Raw genomic sequence first — 21,310 nt, 5'->3', positions numbered from 1 at the left:
TGTGACATACTTTGCCTTGTCCTGATTTTAAAGCATTGGACAAGCAGAATCTGCCATCTTTCCTGGATTTCACCATCTATCAAAGGGCAACCTCAGAGCTGGTTTCTCAGCAGTGGTCACCTATTTCCAGTGTTAAATCAACATGCTACCAAGATATCAGGCAAATATCTCACTTAATGTACCTTGTTTGATTTGGCCTGCCTTTTTTCATTTGGGGCATTGCACAAAGCTAACTTTCCCTTTGAAGTTCACTGTGATTCCAAGGATCTTTGCTTCAGTTTACTTTGGAAGATTGAGGATGTAGGTGATTCAGGATAACTGGAGCAGGTGTCTGGTGACAGTTTGCAAAGGGCGCTGTGTAGACTTCAGCTCTGTGCCCTGCATGAGAAGCCTCTTTGTCTTTCTTGTATACATTGGTTTACATTCATGTGGATCACTATGAGACATGTTAAATGTTTTGCATTTAGATTCTTCCAAGTTGGCAGGGGCAAGGCAGGCCTGGCTGTTACTGCAGACCCTTGACATGCTTCTTTCTTCCTTGCTCTCCTCAGGAAGGTCATCCTATTTGTAGAGATGCTTTTCTGTTAACTGTGGAAAAGCCAGATGTCTCACTTTCGGCAAGTTTCAACCTCATTTTTTCCCATGTAGTTTAACAGATCTGCCTCAACCCTGACCTAGAAAACTACTAATCTGCTTCCTGTCTGTATGGATTGACCAGTTCTGGACATTTAATATAAATGAAGTCATATAATATGTGGTCTTTTTTGACTGGCTTCTTTCATCTAGTTTAGTGTTTTCAAAGGTTCATCCATGTCATGGCATGTATTGGTATTTCATCCTTTTTTGTTGCCAAATAATATTCCATTTTATAGATATACCACATTTTGCTTATTCATGGACATTTGGGTTGTTTCCACTCTTCAGCTATCATAAATAATGCTGCTGTCAATATTTGTGTTTAAGTTTTTGTGCAAACATGTGTTTTCTCTTTTCTTGAGTAAATACCTAAATATGAAGTTGCTGGGTCATGTGGAGACTCGTTGTTTAACATTTTGAGGAAATGCCAAACAGTTTTCTAAAGTGACTGCACTATTTTATATTTCCACTAGCAGTGAGTGAGGTTCAGGTTTCTCCATATCTCATGTGTTTTTTTAAACACTATATTCTGTTGTGTTTACAAAATGTTTCCTCTTGTCTTCATAGGTGAGGGAGCCATGCAGCTGAATGATAATTTTGGAGGAAATGAAACAGATGAAAGTGAAATAAATTATTTTCATATTGGCTCAGTGTAGCTGTGGAAATCTTTCAGTCCCTGAGCCTGCAAACCTTCCTGTTTGACTGGATATGGCATTACCAGGAATTTTACTTTCCTGCCTTTATTTTCCCTGGAGAGAAAAAAGAAATATGTCTTTTCCACAGCTAGACATGGAAGTTTCAAACAAATATAAAGGACCCCTGAGTTATTAACAATTCCATGGGAACATGTACTTGGTGTATGCCCAGAATAGTTTCTTTCAAATGATTCTCTTGATGCTTCTGCGCTGTTCTTCACCAGAGCGTAACATAAGAGCTGAATCAAGGCTTGTTCATTCGGTGTTTGGAAAAAGAAGTGGTGGCTGGATGCTGGTCAGCTGGCTTGGGGCTGTTGGCAAGCTCACCATTGACCATGCTTTCTGCAGGCTGCAGCTGCGGCAGGCTTATTAAAGGCCTGCACCAGGCCAAAGTGTTTGCATTTGCCCTAAGCTCAGGATAACAAGGCCTTTCATAATCCACCACCGTAGTAAACAGGCAAGTCGGTGGCTCTGGAAATGTCCCAGTACACCAGCCAAAGGCAAAATCCCAGCTCCCTTACCCTGTGTTGCAGCCTTGGGGAGTATTCTAGGGTGGGGTTTGAGGTAGGTAAGGAAAGAAACACCAAGAAATGTCATTTATGTTACATAAATTCATAACTCCCAGTGCCTTCTGGCCACAGGTGATGGCTTTCGGTCATATATTGGCAGTAGGGAATTTGATTATTGCCTGCTGAAATGACACTATAACATGAGAGGTTGGCCTCTTAGGACTGCCTTTCTCAAGTTCCTCCCATTTTCATTCTTGCTGAGCAGGACCATATGAATGACAGGGTTGTTTGCCAGGGTAGATTTCTTCCATTCCATTCACACACCCTTGCAAACCCAGTCATTCTTCTTGTGGGTGGAGTTAGCTACACACAGGAGGGGTCTAGAAGGTGAGGTCCCCAGGGCCTCCCAGCCCTGTTTGAGCTGGTTTTCTCTTCCTTGAGTCCTGCACAGCCATACCTCCTCTGACTTCCCAGAGTTTCTCCCTAAAATGCCTTACTCACATGAGGAGGGGAACCCACATTCTGACCTCCTCTCCATTATGCGGCCAGTGTCAGGCAGGGTTTTTAAGTGTCCTGTGTTATTTCTGTATTTCTGTCAAATCAATATCATACTTTTATAAAATGACTTTGGATGTATGTGTGGTGATGTTTTTGGATGGCTACCTGTTTATTACACTCTTGCACATTTTCTGTATTTCATAGAGTAGGCAAAAAAAATGATTTTAATCAATTTCAAGTCACTTCAGCCTGGGCACGGTGGCTCATGCCTGTAATCCCAGCTCTTTGGAAGGCTGTGGTGGGATCTCCTGAGGTCAGGAATTCGACACCAGCCTGAGCAACATGATGAAAGTCCTTCTCTACTAAAAATACAAAAATTAGCCAGGCGTGGTAGCATGTGCCTGTAATCCCAGCTACTTAGGAGGCTGAGGCAGGAGAATCGCTTGAACCTGGGAGGTGGAGGTTGCGGTGAGCTGATATTGCGCCACTGCACTCCAGACAGAGTAAGACTCCAAAAACAAAAACAAAAACAAAACCCCAAAAAAGGTCAATTTCATAACACCATAAAGCATTGGAATTCTTCAAGATTAGAGTAACCCTTGATGTGTTTTCTGTTGACTAACCCCTTGTGTGATTTCTATAGTAGTTAATGTATTTGGCTTAGTGACTTCAATTGGAACTATAAAGTATTGAATTTTAAGTTTATACTAACTATATATGTATGCATAGTTTTTTTTTTTCTTTCCACTTATTTGTGACCCAGGGATGCTTGAAAGTTGAAAGAATACCTCCCTGAACACCTCCACATAGGAGTTTCCAATGGTTTTTAGTTTTTTAAAACAGATATTTGATCCATGTTTTTTTGTCTTGCGTTGTGTTTGACCTGGTCTTGGGAGGAAAATAAACCGTCCGAAATGGGCTGGTTTTCTTGGAGGCAGGGGTGAGGCAGGGTAAGTTGGTTCTTTGTAGTCTGAATCTGGGCCTTTTTTGTTGCCGACCGCAGTGGGCTTGGAGAGGCAGCCTGCTTGACCTGCCAGACTCAGGGCTGTTCTCTTTATGTGTCTGTGACTGATTTCTTAAGGACAGTAAGGATTTAGAAGTTACCAAGCACCATCACCATAACACTTCATATAACCACCTTCAACTTGAATTATAAAATTGTAACGCAGACTAGATTATCTGCATTACAATTTTACTACAGAAAACCTTTCTTTCGTGTCTTTTGACATTTTCACCCTTGATGGGCGTTTGATTATATCAGTGTGGTTTGTAACCAGAGTTGGTAAAAGTTCGATAATTTTTAAAAATATAACATGCCCTATGCTATTGTTACAGTGTTGACTAGCTGTATGTGGCTATTTAAATTATAATTAATTAAAATTAAGGCTGACTGCATGGCTCACACCTGTAATCCCAGCACTTTGGGAGGCCAAGGCAGGTGGATCACGAGGTCAAGAGATAGAGACCATCCTGAGCAACATGGTGAAACCCCGCCTCTACTAAAAAAGATACAAAAAATTAGCCGGGCATAGTGGTATGTTCTTGTAGTCTCAGCTACTAGGGAGGCTGAGGCGGAAGAGGCAGAGGTTGCAGTGAACCAAGATTGTGCCATTGCCTTCCAGCCAGATGTCAGAGTGAGACTCTGTCTCCAAAAAAATAAATATATAAAGACTAGGCATGGTGGCTCATGCCTGTAATCCCAGCACTTTGGGAGGCTGAGGTAGGAGGATTGCTTGAGGCCGGGAGTTTGAGACCAACCTGGGTAACAGAGTGAGAGACCCTGTCTCTACAAAAAATGTGCCAAGCACGGTGGCTAACGCCACTTTGGGAGGACGAGGCAGGTGAATCACAAGGTCAGGAGTTTAAGACCAGCCTGGCCAATATGGTGAAACCCTATTTCTACCAAAAAAAAAAAAAAAAAAAAGCAGAAATTAGCCAGGCATGGTGGCAGGCGCCTGTATTCCCACCTACTCAGGAGGCTGAGGCAGGAGAATCACTTGACCCCAGGAGGCAGAGGTTGCAGTGAGCTGAGATCGCGCCACTGCACTCCAGCCTGGATGACAAAGCAAGACTCTGTCTCAAAAAAAAAAAAAAAATAATAAAATGAATCAGCTATACTGGCATGCACATGTAGTCCCAGCTACTCGAAAGGATAAGGAAGGAGCATCACTTGAACCCAGGAGCTGGAGGCTGCAGTGAGCTATGATTGGGCCACTGTACTTCAGCCTGGGTGACAGAGGAAGATCCCATCTCCAAAAAAAAAAAAAAAAAATTAAAGATTTATTTCCTTAGTCACACTAGCCACCTTTCATATATAATCACTAGACACAGGTAGGCTAGTGGCTTCTGTAGTGGATGGTGCAGGGATAAAACATTTTCATAATCACAGAAACTTCTACTGGACAATGCTGATGAGAAACTTTTTTCTGCCCCAGAGGGCCTAAGCAAGACATTAATCAGAGCAAAACAGAAGCTTTTCTTAGGTGAGTTCAGATACTGGAAAACTGCTGCTGCCTGTTCCTAGCCTAGAGAGGAATATGTGTGCCATTTTGCTCCAATTTTCTCTGAGTAGTGTTTCCTTGCTGTGGTTTGATTTGTTTCTAAAGGGCTGTGAATATTCAGTATGAGACTTGCTCATATTCAAATGCAAGTTACATGTTCTGAAACAGTATGTAAATAGTAATTATCTACTATTCCTTAACATTAGAATTGATACTTTCATGTCCAGGAGTGAAATCAAGATAAATTAAAATTACACTAAGATTAGATTATTGCTATTAGCCTGTTTTCTATGGGCACACATGTATGAGTTTCATCTTATGTGCGCTTTGTCCTTTCGGGGAGCTAGAGTTTATTTTAGCTTTAATGTCTGTTGGTTTCTAGTTCTTTGGAGATATTTTTAAGTCTCGGCATTTGTTAGCTATCTTTACGTTGAAATTTGAATTCACAAGGTACAAATTTATAAACAGAAGATTGGAGAACAAATATTCTTCTCCCAGTCCTCCACACATGACTGCCAAGCTATTAATGTTTTTATATGACTGATATACAAGGGCTGGGACTGTATTATAAGACATATGACAGACACATAGCCTGTTAGTGCTTTAGGAAGTTTCTGGTAAAGGGACAGAGGAGTGGCAGTGACTGAAACGACCCTTTCTAGTCTATGTGAGCATTCTTTCTTTCATTTCCATTAACTTGAGTACTTCTCAGTGGTTTGGGAATATATACCTGTGTTCTAATATTGGCATTTGGTGGCAACGGTGTCTACATTGAAATTCTATCTAAGGTCTTCCCCAAACTTAAGCCTGTTCTACAGCCCGTGTGTAATACTGAAGAGGAGCTTAATACCTTCTCACCACCATTCCAACACCAGGCAATCCTCAGAAACCTTGTAGGTGAAGTTGTGTGGGTTGTTTTCCTCTTTTTTTAAATTAGTTTTTTCACGAGGACTAGGATAACTTTACTCTATGGCAATCAGCCAGGACTTGTGCATAAGCCTCTTGGGGGACATCGGCATGCTGTAGTGAGTATCCTGGTTTTTGTTCCCTGCTCTCTTCTGGGCATAGCAAGAACACTTTTTATTCTTGGCATGGCACTTAAAGAGGTGGCTTATGCATTTTTCCCCCTTATATTTGTTAATTAGTTTCATACCTGCTTATAATTGGTGGTTCTTTTTGTTTTAGTCGACGTTGAATTTGTATATAGACTATTATACGGTACTCTTTCCTCCAAGATTAAAGTCTAGAAAACTGGAATTTCTGCTATATCTAAAAATTGGATCTTAGAGATAGTCAAGACTTAGTGCCAGTGTCGTTCATATGTTCATAAACATCATATAAAAAAAAACATGCGATACTTGCTTTGAACATGAGCTTGGCCAACCTGTGTTCTGAGTCCTTCAGCCCTTCCTTACTCCTTGGCGTCTTACTGTAGGATCCTGCTTGTCTGATAGCCCTTTGTCATCTGCTCCTTTGCCTTGAGGACTTTGGTGTTACTCCTGGGCATGCCTTTATTCATTCTTAACTGTGGTCCAACATCTTGCTCCAAAGGCTCACATTTACCTTGTTTGGTGCCAGCTATAGATTGTGTTTGAACTCAAGAGTGGTTCCTGCTGTGGATATAGCTATTTGTTTTGAAAAATACAGATTATTTTTTCCCAGGATGGCATCTATTGCCTGTCACTGAACCATAGTGAAAAGAGTTGTCTTGACTTCAAGTCTTGATTTTAAGCATTTGACCAAATTTTAAGGCTTCTCATCCTGAGATCTGGTTTTGCCAGAAGCTTCTGGCAGTAAATAGAATGATCAAAGGAAGAGATACACAGAAGTCAGAGAATTGGTGGCTCTATTCTCAGATGTAATGGAACTTAATTAAACTTTAATCTCCTAAAAGGAAAGGGTAATATCTTTTACTTTATTACTTATATTTATAAGTGGCACATTGATTAACTCTAGAGCAAATATGCTCAGTGTTTGCTGAGTCAATTTTTGTTTGGTTTTATTTTTGCTAACATTTAAGGGGGCTAGAAGTTAAATATTCTGTACTAGAAATAAGTTTTGCCTAGCTTTGAAGCACAAACTGGCTTATGACATGGTTTCCTCAGTAGCCATACTCATTATTGCCCCAATACTTTCTTGGTTTTCTCAAGGAAACAGGGCCAATATAAATCTATCCGGGAATTTATTGTGGGAAGGCTGAGGAGTCTCACCCTCTGTCATCTGCATGCTGGAGAACCAGGAAAGGTGATGGTGTAATTTGGTTGAGTCCAAAGTCCTGAGGACCAGGAGAGCCAATGGCCAGTGGTGGTGCTGGTGGAGGACAGGGATGACTTACTGCTAGTGTGAGTACCAGAGCCAAAGACCTAAGAGCGAGGGGAGCGCCAATGTGCAATGGAAGGAGAAGATAGATTTCCCAGCTCTAGGAGAGTGAATTTACCCTTTTTCTGCCTTTCTTTTCTAATTGGGCCCTAAATTAATTGGATGATGCCCACGCACATTGGTGAGAGAGGATCTTCTCTGAATCTACAAATTGCAATACTAATCTCTTCTAGAAACACCCTCATAGACACACCCACACCCACAAATAATGTTTTACCAGCAATCTGGGTATTCTTTAACCCAGTCAAATTACACAAGTCTACCCCTGGTCAACTTGACATCCATACACATCCCCTTAAATCATACTTAATCCCCAAATAAAGACATGATAAAATTCCACCTAACAAGGTAAAACTATCTTGTGTACAACAGAAAGTGCCCTGATCCCTTCTCTAGAAGAGGAGGTAAAGTCCTTGAGTGATATTTACTCCTTTCCTGAGACTCTGTAACTTAAATAGTACAATAGAAAATTATCAATACTGAAATACTGACATAAAGTCATTAACATCTTATGTGATAAGGGAATAAGAGAAGGAACACAAAGTTACTAATGTATGTCTGTATACACACGAATGTATTTATAACAAAATAGGACATTTTCATGGTCATTACAGTCTTCCTTTCCATAACTGGTCACATGGTCACAGTTGATATTTATAACTAGCTTCTCCTACTACCCATTCTGTATTCCCTTTGCCTTCAGCTGGCTATGATTCCTTCTCTGGTGGGATGACTTAAACCTTCATTCCTGAAGGGTCTGGACCATTGGCAGTTCTCCCTGGATTGGGTTGTCATTTTTCGTTGACCTTAGTTGCTGAGCATAGTAATACTAAGAGAAGCTGTAAGTGATCTCCTGTGTCCCAGACATTCTTTTCCTTACCTCCACTGTGGAGTAGTAGTCCAGTTTCTTCTTGGTAATTTGGTTTGGTCCCTCCAGCCAACACTGTAACTCCTTTCTTGGCCTGCTGACTCAGAGGCATGAGGAGCCCAAAGTAGTCTGGTGTCCTTAACTTGCAGTTCAATGGGATCATTGTTGTGTCTCCTGCTGGAAGCATTCTTCCCTCTGGAACTAATACCTTTAGGCCAGCAGAGTATAAAGTTGTGGGAATAGGAGCAAAAATTTTGCCAGTGACCCACTAGAGGTAGTGGTGAGTGGTGCCACCCACTCCCCTTTCCACCCCTGATTTCCAGACTTGTGAATCTTGGCTGTTGAAGAAACAGTACCATATAGTGGATGCTGATTCAGAGCATATACAGTCTTCTGGAGAGCCTTGCTCCAAGCCCTGCAATGTTTGTCACCTGTATAGCATGTAACTGAGTCTTCAGAAGGTTGTTCCATTGTACAATCAAACCAGCTACTTCAGGATGGTGCTTCATGATGGTGGGAAACAAGATAAGACCAGTGAATTCCATGAATTTGGGCCCATTTCCTCATTTTGTGGTCTGTGAAGTAAGTTTTTTGGTCAGAAGCAATGCTTTGTATTCACCATGATGGTGAATAAGGCGTTCTGTAAGTCCATGGTTGGTAGTTTTGGCAGAAGCATTGCGTGCAGGAAAGGCAAATTCATCTCCAGAGTAAATATCCATACCAGTAAGGATAAAACACTGAACCTTCCTTGATGGAAGAGGTCCAGTGTAATCAACCTGCCACCAAGTAGCTGGCTGATGACCCTTGGGAATGGTGCCATATTGGGGGCTCAGTGCTGGTGTCTGCTGCTGGCAGATTGGGCACTCAGCAGTGGTTGTAACCAGGTTAGCCTTGGTGAGTTGAAGTCTGTGTTGCTGAGCCCATGTCTAACATCCATCTCTGCCAGCATGGCTACTTTGTTCATGAGCCACTGGGTGATGACAGGTGGCTGGGAAAAGAGGTGATTGGCATCCACAGAATGGGTTATTGTATCCACTTGAAATCCTCCTCTGCTGAGGTCACTCTTCAGTGAGCACTCACATGGGAAACTAATATCTTCATGTTTTTAGCACATTCAGAGAGGTCTATCAACTTACATCTTCCTCCGATTTCTTTGTGACTGATTTTCCAATCATGTTTCTTCCAAGTCTGTGGACATCTAGCTAAACCATTGGCTACAGCCCATATATATAGGTATATACTTGCATATCTGGCCATTTCTCCTTTCAAGCAAAGTGCACAACCAGGTGCACTGCTGAAATTCTGCTCACTGGGAGGATTTCCCTTCACCACTGTCCTTCAAGGATGTCACAGGGAGCAGCTGTAATACTGCAGATGTCCACTTTCAGGTGATGCCTGCAGATAGTGCAGAACCATCTGCAAACCAGGCCTGAGTTTTCTCTTCCTGTGCCAGCTGGCTAGGTGCAGGCTGGGGCTAGAGAAGACAGTGTAGCAGGAGTGGGGATTGTGGCATTTGGGCCATGATGACATGTAACTTACTTGTGCCTTCAGGATCTGCTTTGGCCTGTTCATGTATATACCACTTCCATTTGATGATGGAGTGCCACTGTGAATGGCCAACATTAAGGCTTGATTGATCATATAATACCCAATTCATGATGGGCAATTCAGGTCATATGGTAACTTGGTAGCCCATGATTAAGTGCTCAGTTTCTACCAAGGCCCAGCCCAAGAGCTGTCTCTCAGAAGGAGAGTAGTCATCTGTAGGTGATGGCAATACCTTATTATAAAATCCTAAAGGCCAGTCCTGCAATTCATTTGTAGGATCCTGCTGAAGAATCTAAACAGCATCTCTGTCTGCCACTGATAGACACTTTAGGCAGTGTTGGAATCCACTTGATCATATGGCCCCAGTGGAAGAGCAACTTACATGGAAGCCTGGATCTATTGCAAAGCCTTATCCCATTCTGGGCCTCATTCAAAACTAGCAGCTCTTTGGGTCATTCAGTAAGTGGGCTAGAGTAACACACCCAAATGAGGAATATGTTACCTCCAAAATCCAAATGGGCACACTAGCATTGCACTTCTTTCTTGATGATAGGAGGGGCCAAATATAACAGCTTGTCCTTCATCTTGGAGGGGATATCTCAACATGCCCCACACCACTGGACCCCTAGACATTTCACTGAGGTTGAAGGTCCCTGCATTTTAGTCAGATCTGTTTCCTGCACTCTGACACACAAATGCCGTACCAGTAAGTCTGGAGTAGTGACTGCTTCTCACTCACTAGATCCAGTCAGCATAATGTTGTCAGTGTAATGGTCCAGTGTGATGTCTTGTGGAAGGGAAAGGTGATCAAGATCCCTGCACACTAAATTATCATGTGGCACTGGAAAGTTGATATATCCCTGAGACAGGATGGCAAAAGTTATACTGTTGGCCTTGTCAGGTGACAGCAAACTGCTTTTGGTTGGCCTTACAGACAGGTATGGAGAAAAGGGCATTTGTTACATCAATAGAAGCATACCAGGTACCAGGTGATACGTTGATTTGCTTAAGCAATGAGACCCCATCTGGTACAGCAGCTGCCATTGGAATCACTGGTTGGTTAAGCTTATGATAGTCCACTGTCATTCTCCAAGATCCATTTGTCTTCTGCACAGGCCAAAGAAGAGAGCTGAATTGGAAGATGTGGTGGGAATCACCCCTGCAACTTTCAAATCCTTGTTGGTGGCACATCTCTGTAAACCCTCTAGGAATGCAGTATTGCTTTTGATTTACTATTTTCCTAGGTAGAGGCAGTTCTAATATCCATTTGGCCTTTCCCACTGTGATACTTTGGAAGAACATAACTTGTTTGATTTCACAGGCTCACAGCTGGAAGGGAATTTGCCTCAGATGAATCATACTTTTGAGCATGCGGCCCCCTGAGGCCATTAATCCAGCCCCGCGCTGTGCTTCAGGAAGGGGCACCTCTTTCACTGGTGGTCAGTGAGAGGAGCACAGTATGTGGCGGCCCTCCAACGGTCTGAGGGACAGTGAACTGGCCCCCTGTGTAAAAAGTTTGGGGACGCCTGCTTTTGAGTCTTACCCATATCTGATTTAGATGGCATTTAGATGAGACTATGGTCTTTAGACTTTTGAGTTGGTATGGGACTGAGTTAAGACATTTGGGGCTACTGAGATGGAGTGAATGTATTTTGCATGTGAGAAAAACATGAATTTTGGAGGGGCAAGGGCAGAATGCAATGGTCTGAATGTTTTTCCCCAAATCTGTATGTTAAATCCTAATCACCAAGGTAATGGTATTAGAAGGTGATGGTGCCTTTAGGAGGTAATTGGGTCATGAGGGCTCTGCCCTCATGAATGAGATTAGCGTAAATCCTTGTGAGGAGACAGTGAGAAGGCACCATTCCATGAACCAGAAAGCAGCTGCGTATCAGACGTCGAATATGCTGGCACCTTCACCTGACTTCCCAACCTCTAGAACTGTAAGAAATAAATCTGTGTTTCTTAAAAGTTACCCAGGCTAAGGTGATTTGTTGTAGGAGCCTGAGTGGCCTAAGACTATGAATCTGATAATGATAGTTAATAGCTATCACAATGAAGCCAAAAAGAAATGTGATTAGTAAGTTGACACTGAAGAAAATGTTCCCTGCTCTAAAGCAAGTTGGGACCTGGGCCGCCTCTTTCTGTGCCTTTGATTTGCCTATTCTCCATCGTACTCCATGGATTTGTGTAGTACCATTCCTTCTGTTAGCTGGTGAGGACACCTGAGGCTAGGTACATCATGGGCTCTGGGATTCTGGATTTGTCAGAGTGGTGCAGTAGAGTGTGCACAGACATCTGGTGGACAGAGATCTTGATTTGAGCCTGTCCTTGGGCCAGCTTTAGCCCTGCTAGTACTGATTCTGTGCAAGGTTTGATCCCGATTCCTTTTTTGTAAAGTATTAAGATGCCTATTGTCCATAAGTGCTGAGAGGGTGCTTGTGAAGATCAAAGGAGAAATAGTATGTGGAATCACTTTGCATAGTATTATAAAATGTAAGATCCTGCTTTTAAAAATAGTAATATGTTGCCCATGTATATCTATGAATTGATATTTATACTAATTGAACCCTCTCACTGATGTGGCAAGAAACTCAAGCCCCAAAGCATTGGGGCAACTAAGAACAATTCTAAGGAATCTAACGTAACATATGCCCAAAATGTGTTTTAGTTGCCTGATGATAATTTTCTTTTTTTACATTTGACTGGTCAACCTGAGACCTCTTATTATTTTCAAGTAGTTTCAGACTGGAACTCAGGATGCTTTTCATGGGAATGCATTTGGTAGAATGTCTCCTGGGACTTTCAGCTTGATGGAGGGGTATTGAACAGGTACCTATTTCCTTAGGGTATTGTTCTCTTTGCTGACTTGAGTTGTACCTCTGTAAGAGCATAGAGAAGGCACCAAGTAGCACCAAAGGGGATGTATCTTTGTTCTTTTCCTTTTAGTTGATATATCAGATTTATTTAGGTTGCAAGCAAGAGATACTAAATTTAACACACACATACATACATAGCAGAAGGGGCCATCTGTGTATTTTTAAGGAAGACTGGAAAGCACAGGAGGCTTTGGGCATTTGGGGTAAGATTTCAAGGAGAAAGTCCATTTCTCCCATCTTAGGTCTGCTCAGCATCACATTTCTAGCAGGATTGGGGGTGGGATGTGCCTGACATAATACCAAGAGTGCCAGGAATGGAGGAGGGTCATTCCCTGTAAAGTTAATCTCTGTATACTAGACAGGCAAAAACAACAATAGATTTCAGTAGGATTCTCAGTTCTTGGAAACTAGAGGCAATTTAACATGCTTATTCACTAGCATAGGTTAAGCTGCCTTTTTATTTTTGCTGAAGTAGAAGTTCAGAAAGATGGAAGAAGGAAGGATCATCATTAGATTGAGAGGCATTTACCCTGCAAATACAATAGGAGGGCCCTTTCGTTAGAACCTGGGAATGGACTGGGACACTTAGTAGCATCCCTGTATTACTTTAAAGTGCTGTGAATGGCTACATAGGCTGGCATTGCCCAACTCCAGTATGTAATGCACAGCATGAATAGTGCCCCTGGGGTTGTGTAAGTTATAGTTTCTACCTTTCCATGTCTTTGACTGTATTTGTCAGATCCGCGCCCCCCACCCCCCCCCACCACCACCGCGTCCCCCGCCTTGTTTTCTACTTTAATTTAAATGCCTGGCATACATCTATAGAATTTCCGGTAAAACTAAGGAGTGTTTTGAATTAAAATATTGAGTTGTCCAGAATAAAATGATTATATGGTATACCTTTAAAGTACTTCTTTTACATTCCAATTTAAGCTTCTGGTTCTTTATACAGATTCCCTTACAAATACTGTTTGTGTTTTCATAAAGGGACTTGCTGTATAGAAATGGGTTTACATGTGAACAAGGATGGTGTGGTGTACCTTTTCTTTGCCCCTTACTCCTGAAAGTGTGCTTTCGGGGAAGAGGAAGGGGATAGTCTCTGTTTCCTCATTGCAGACTATGTAGTTTGTACATCTTATTGTCAATAGTTTCATGGAGACAGCTGGCCATGAGATTGTGAGACCTGCATTTGTTGTGATGGTCCTGAAGGACTTGTTTGGGATGGCCAGTTACTAGATGTGTGATTTGTAAGTTTAATTTGTTCCAACACCTAATATTCCTATAGTGTTCATCTTGTGCTACATAAAACATGCAGAAAAATGGGAGGATTCACATATAGGCCTGGATTCTCCCATCTCAGTATCTCGATTTTCTGTAACCTCATGCTTGTTCCACTTTTTCCAGTTTTCCAGACCAGATCTGGTGCTCCAGAACATGATAAGGAGTAGCTGTTCACATTGTAAGTGCTTTTACTAAACTTGACTCTTTTGAGGGTGGGGATAGGTTGTGTTTACATCCGTGCTGGGCACACAGAGGACATGTAGTCCAAATATGTTTGAGTTCAGCAGAGCACCCATAGGTACACCCAGGACTAACGAATGGATGGTACTCCCTGTTGCACAGGCAGGCTGTCCCAGTGGGATGCGGGGACTTCTTACCCCCAGTCATTGCCACCGATTTGTATCTCTGCCACATACTGAAACAGTTGAGGCAAGACTTCTAGGAAAAGGTTTACCTGCAACTGAAGACAACTTGGAGCATAGAACTTGGTTACTAGTAGAAACCCTTTAAACCTTTTTGAAAAGTGCTAGAATTACAACCTGTTTCAACCCACAGGTTGTTTTTTCTTATCACTTTTTTTTTTTTTAATCTTAATGGAAGAGAAAAAAATCCTAGGTGGTAATAATGAAATCTTTTAAATTTGTGGCATGATGGGAAAATATAACAGTGTCAACATTCTGTCATTGTCTATTCATCTTTCTTTATGGAAAAAAATAATTATGGTGGTTTTCACTGACAAAGTTCCAAGGGTCTAATGGTTTCCCATGACGTAAGTTAAATGTTAAGATGTTTAACCTATAGATAATATCAGCTCCTCAGAAAACTTAGAAATGATACTCTAGCCCAGTGTTGTGTCTCCCTCCTCTGCTCGCCAGCTTCCAAGAAAAAAAGCTATAGGAAAGGGAAACTATTTCTACCATTGGTTGAAAATGGTTCAGTGTATCACTTGACTTTTAATGAAACCTGGAAATGCGCTTAACTCCCAACTGCTTTGTCTTCCCACACATTTCCAATGCATGTTAAAAGGAAAATACCTCTGTAGAAACAGGCTATGTTTAGATTTCACTCATATATTTGGGTTTCATCACTCAGATTCTTTTCCCTCAGGGCCACAGAGTCATATTTGTGTGTTCTGTACTTGATGGCTTTTTCCTATTCTCTACTTGGAACCACCTGGAGGCCAGCACCCTCAGTCCACATGTCCATTTACAATCTGAATAAATCATGTGTTCTCCTTGCCTACCTTTTCCCTCTGCCTTTCCCCAGGTGTTGCAGATCAAAAGGTTACTTTGTTTTGGACTTAGCTGTGGTTTTAAAAAATTTGTTTCACCTAGATTCTAGTGGCAGTCCATTGGTAGAATGAAGATTCTGTTTCTGTCTTTTCCCCCAGTTCTAAAACACTTCAATTTTCGATTCATTTTTAAGAGTTACATTATATTTAGAAAACGTTAGAGAAGTAGTCTGACAAATTCCTTTTAATGAGGATTTGGCTGTGAATATTGTTGTTCTGATTAGCAAGCAAATATTAAAAGTAAAAGCATTTAATGGGCTGATTTTGAAGATTCCTTGCAGGGTGTTTATTCCGTGCGTGCCATTTTGCCCAGCCCTACATGTCAGCAGCAGACGATATTGATTTAGTATATTTTTACCAAAGACACTCCTACTTTTCATTGAGCCAATGACGCATTTTATAGTGTGTTTTTCATTATGGTTAGAGGAGATCTTCCTTGAGGCCAGAGTGTCATTTGGCTTTTGATTTTTGGGAGTTGTTACCTCTGTAGTCCTAAACTGTAACTTCATTGTGCAAGCATTTAACCCTAAGCATCACCCTAAATGACGTAGCATTGCATGTCAGATATTTGCTAATTTGTCTTGATGACATACTGACATCTTTAAAAAGCCTATATGATATCCTTGATTTATAAATTCACTTCGCATGGCTCTTAAGATAAAGCATAGGTAAAACCAAGAGCAAGCATGCAAACAAGATTAAAAGGAAGACCCACATTGACTTATTATCTGTCCTGGCCCTTTATGTATTTCTTCTACTCTAACTTTTTTTTTTTGAGACAGAGTTCCACTCTTGTTGCCTGGGCTGGAATGCAGTGATGCAATTTCAGCCCACTGCAACCTCTGCCTCCCGGGTTCAAGCAATTCTCCTGCCTCAGCCTCCAGAGTAGCTGATAATATAGGCATGCGCCACCACGCCTGGCTAATTTTGTATTGTTAGTAGTGAGAGTGTTTCTCATGTTGGTCAGGTTGTCTCGAACTCCCGACTTCAGGTGATCTGCCCACCTTGGCCTCTCAAAGTGCTGGGATTACAGGCTTGAGCCACAGCGCCTGGCCTCTATTCTCATTTTGAAGTAAATCCAGTAGAAAGATATCTTTACCTCCTAAGAGATGGCTAATAGTGTGGTCCTAAATTCTAAAAACGTGGTAAGAGTAAATAAGGTGGTGTAAAAACTGGTCGATTAAACTTCTTGAAATTAAATGGAAGAAGGCTTAATCTCACCATTTGTGTTAGTTTCTGCTTTTAGCAAGCCCTCAGAGGCACTTCATTGAAGGCATAGGTCTGGGTGGTGATTTCCATCCTGATGGGTGGCTATGGCTATTTTCCTGTCTATAAATAACAGTTCACCAGGTTGAAATGAATGCCAAGTAAGTTTCTCCCACCACCACCCATCCTAATCATAGAATGTTTGAGATAATGGAACAGTGATAAGGGTAAATAAATTTAGCACTGTCAAGCTGATTTTAAGTTTAAGGCCCACTGTTAACTCTCTTACCCTTGCAGATGGAATTTCAGCTGTGATGTAGTTGAGACAAACCACACAACAGATCCATTATTTCTCTTAGTGAAACAGCAGGTACCTGGGCGTGCCTCTTACCACTTCCTTACAAATGGGTCCCCTCAGGTGGCTGCAGTGGAACTAGACTCCCAGTAGCCTTTGTCACTTGGAAGTCTGATTGGGGCAGCACAGAGACTACTGTAACTGGAAGCAAACACTATGGCCAAGGGGGTGATGCTTAGAGGCTTTTTCCACAGGCTAGGATTCCCTTACCTAGGGAAGCAGTGGTGTACCACGGGGTAACATGGAGCCTCTTCCTGGACTGGGTTTCTTTCTATCCAAACAAATTAAACACTTAAAAAAATAAAACATATTAATTAAATTCACCAGAGACTACTAAGTTATGTGAATTTAAAAAGCATTATTTATTTCATGTTTTCACTTATTTGTGGGATCTAAAAATCAAAATGGTTGAACTCATGGACCTAGAGAGTAGTAGTAGAATGATGGTTACCTGAGAGGCTGGGAAGGGTAGCTGGGGACTTGAAGGAAGTGGAAAAAGTTAATGGGTACAGAAAAACACAGAAAGAATGAATGAGACCTACTGTTTAATAGCATAAGAGGGTGACTATAGTCAATAATAACTTAATTGTACATTTTAAAATGACTAAAAGAATATAGTTGAATTGTTTGTAACACAAAGGAGAAATGCTTGCGTGGAGGGATGCTCCATTCTTCATGATGTGATTATTTCACATTGCATGCCTGCATCAAAACATCTAATGTACCTCACAAATATGTACACCTACTATGTACCCACAAAAATTAAGTTTGTAAGCATTATTCTATGGCAAGTGGGATTCCTTCCATTATCCTTGTTGTCAGAATTAAAAATGTTCTCCGTTGAACAACTGTGCACTTGCCATCAATGTCTTTTGCGGCTTAAAATGATGTAGACACTAAGACAGATCAAATTCATAAATTTCAAGCAGGCAGGTGATTTGTAACTGAGCACAGGAAGGAAAGTACATATCACTTTGTATATTAAACACACAAGAATATTCATTTCCATTTCCTTTTTCTTTAAATGTATGACAGCATATTTTCCTTCTTAAATTAATATTTTTAATTGACAAATCATAATTGTATATATGTATGGGGTACAATGTGATGTTTTGATATGTGTATGCAATGCAGAATGATTAAATCAAACTAACATGTGGCATACCATCTTAAATTTCCCCACCTTTGATACAAATTCAAGTACAAGAAATATTTTACCTCTTAGTTTTCTAAGTAGGAAAAGTGCAAGCAATAATGATGAAAAATGGTGAATGACCCCTAGTCTTGAGGTTGCGAAATGGTAGGGAGTAGTGGGGACCATGTGAAACTCAGCATTAAATTTGTTGATGCTTGGGAATGAAAGTCTAGCTATTTGGAAATTAATGAAACCACATTTTAAAACATTATTTTTTAAGGAAAGTATTTTGTCTAGTGGTTAAGAGGTTGGCTCTAGAGTCAGACAGCCAGGGTTCAGATCTCAGTTGACCATTTATTATCTGTGTAACCTTGGCAGTATACTTAATCTTGGGGCCTCAGATTCTCACTGTAACACATGCCAGTAATAAAAATCATATCACTGGCTTGTAGTTAGAACTTAATGAGGTAATCCATTAGAAGAACTCAGTGCCTGGCATACAGTATGCACTTAACAAACTTTAGCTACTATATTGTTATTCAATACCGAGCAGGTCTACCAAAGCTTTTAAGTGGACCACTGCAGTGGACTGAATGTATCCTTTCAAAATGCTTATGTCGAAACCCTCATCCCAGTGTGTTGGTATTTGGAGGTGGAGTCTTTGAGAGGTAATTTTATGAGGACTCAGCAGGAGATGTGGTGGGCACATTTGAGAACTACACAGTTTATTGAGAACTTAGTAAAGTATGCTCCAGCCTTAGGGCTAATACTATTTTATCCCCACTTTACAGAGAGGAAACAGATAGCAAGTTAATTCTCTTGGGGAGTCGTGCACTGGATTTCTCCAGCAGTGGTGCTGTTTAGAGGATGGCACTTCAGCATATTTCTCACATTGTTTGTCTATAGCATGTTCAAGTCTGGTTATAAACACCCACACCTGTCACCACACAGCATTTACCACGAGACCTTGTTCTGCAGATTCAAGCGTTGTCAAGTCTTAGTGAAGGGTAGGTGGATGTCATACCTCCAGAGAATATTATAGCTTACTGGTTCTTCTTAAATGTATACTGGTCACTGAGAGTCATGGTTTTATCAGAACACCTCTGTCTTAGCCTTCCTGCAGAATACCTTTGACTTTCTTATTCTTGAGTCTAAAAATGCAAAGTTATCTTTTCAGGATTTTCATAAATCCCTTAAAAGATCAGAGGGGCAAGGACATTAACAAAGGAGATGGATATGGTGGCTGTTCACCAACATGTTGAAATTCTCTATCCTGAAAGAGTCCCCTGTTTAGTTTGGAATGATAAAATCAGCCATGTAGTGTATCTCTACAGGCTATAGAGGAATATCTTGCATTTCTTTTTTTTTTCTTCTTTAAAAAAATGTTTTTAAAAGTTCTGGGATACATGTGCAAAATGTGCAGGTTTGTTTACATAGGTGTACATGTGCCATTGTGGTGTGCTGCACCTATCAACCTGTCATCTAGGTTTTGAGTCCCGTGTGTACTAGGTATTTGTCCAAATGCTCTCCCTCCCCTTACCCCCGACACTGCAACAGGCCCAGGTGTGTGTTCTTCCCCTCCCTGTGTCCATGTGTTGTCGTTGTTCAACTCCCACTTTTGAGTGAGAACATGCAGTGGTTTGGTTTTATGTTCCTGTGTTAGTTTGATGATGCTGATGATGATGAGACATGAATAAAGCTGAGGATGATGGCTTCCAGCTTTATCCATGTCCCTGCAAAGGACATGAGCTCATTCTTTTTTATGGCTGCAGAATATTCCATGGTGTATATGTACTACATTTTCTTTATCCAGTCTATTATTGATGGGCGTTTGGATTGGTTCCATGTCTTTGGTATTGTAAGTAGTGCTGCAGTAAACATATGTGTGCATGTGTCTTTATAATAGAATGATTTATATTCCTTTGGATATATACCCAGTAATGGGATTGCTGGGTCAGATGATATTTCTGGTTCTAGATCCTTGATGAATCACCTGCAGTATTCCCCAATGGTTGAACTAATTTACGTTCCCACCAGTGGTATAAAAGTGTTCCTGTTTCTCCTCAGCCTTGCCAGCATATATTGTTTCCTGACTTTTTAAATAACCACCATTCTGACTGGCATGAGCTGGTATCTCATTGTGGCTTTTGATTTGCATTTCTCTAATGATCAATGATGATTAGCTTTTTTTCATATGATGGTTGGCTATATAAATGTCTTCTTTTGAGAAGTGTCTGTTCATATCCTTTGCCTATGTTTTGATGAGGTCATTTGTTTTTTCTTGTAAATTTGTTTAAGTTCCTTGTAGATTGTGGATACTAGAACTTTGTCAAACGTGTAGATTGCAGAAATTTTCTCCCATTCTGTAGGTTGCCTATTCACTCTGATGATAGTTTCTTTTGCTGTGCAGAAGATCTTTAGTTTGATTAGATCCCATTTGTCAAGTTTGGCTTTTGTTGCAATTGCTTTTTGTGTTTTAGTCATGAAGTCTTTGCCCATGCCTATGTCCTGAATGGTATTGCCTAGGTTTTCTTCTAGGGTTTTTATGGTTTTGAGTATTAAATTTAAATCTTTAATCCATCCTGAGTTGATTTTTGTATAAGATGTACAAAAAAAAAAAACCACAAAAAATTTTTTGTATAAGATGTAAGAAAGGAGTTCAGTTTGTTTTCTGCATATGGCTAGCTGGTTTTCCCAGCATCATTTATTAAATAGAGAATCCTTTCCCCACTGCTTGTTTTTGTCAGGTTTGTCAAAGATCATATGGTTGTAGATGTGTGGTGCTATTTCTGAGGTCTGTGTTCTTTTCTGTTGGTCTATATATCTGTTTTGATACATAGTACCAGTACCATTGCTGTTTTGGTTACTGTAGCCTTGCAGTATAGTTTGAAGTCAGGTGGCATGGTGCCTCCAGCTTTGTTCTTTTTGCTTAGGATTGTCTTGGCTATATGAGCGCTTTTTTGGTTCCATATGAAATATAAAGTAGTTTTTTTCTAATTCTATGAAGAAAGTCAATGGTAGTTTGATGGGAATAGCATTGAATCTATAAATTACTTTCAGCAGTATGGCCATGTTCATGATACTGATTCTTCCTATCCACGGGTGTAGAATGTTTTTTTCATTTGTTTGTGTCCTCTCTTATTTCCTGAGCAGTGGTTTGAAGTTCTCCTGGAGAAGGTCCTTCACGTCCTTTGTAAGCTGTATTCTTAGTTATTTTATTCTCTTTGTAGCAATTGTGAATGGGAGTGCATTCATGATTTGGCTGTCTGCTTGTCTATTAGTGTATAGGAATGCTTGTGATTTTTGCACATTAATTTGTATCCTGAGACTTTGTTGAAGTTGCCTATCAGCTTACAGAGTTTTGGGGCTGAGACGATGGAGTTTTCTAAAAATAGAATCATGTCATCTGGAAACAGAGACAATTTGGCTTCCTTTCTTTCTATTTGAATACACTTTATTTCTTACTCTTGCCTGATTGCCCTGGCCAGAACTTCCAATACTGTTTTGAACAGGAATGGTGAGAGAGGGC

General features: G+C 40.8%; 1 protein-coding gene across 4 annotated transcripts in view; it reads left to right on the top strand.

Moving 5' to 3' along the window:
* Window positions 1-21,310, top strand: part of DAAM1 (dishevelled associated activator of morphogenesis 1) — a 190,174-nt gene that overhangs the window by 24,486 nt on the left and 144,378 nt on the right. Inside the window, exon 2 of one of the 4 annotated variants that reach the window (XM_074393177.1) lies at window positions 13,918-13,972. The exons of the other annotated variants lie outside the window; for them this stretch is intronic. The gene's annotated coding sequence lies outside the window, so the exon portion shown is untranslated. The remainder of the gene's footprint in view (window positions 1-13,917; window positions 13,973-21,310) is intronic. 4 annotated transcript variants of the gene reach the window in all.

This window comes from Saimiri boliviensis, chromosome 2 (genome assembly GCF_048565385.1).
Source record: "Saimiri boliviensis isolate mSaiBol1 chromosome 2, mSaiBol1.pri, whole genome shotgun sequence".
In the NCBI taxonomy this organism is placed as follows: Eukaryota; Metazoa; Chordata; class Mammalia; order Primates; family Cebidae; genus Saimiri; species Saimiri boliviensis.
This window is presented reverse-complemented; position numbering and strand designations above follow the sequence as displayed.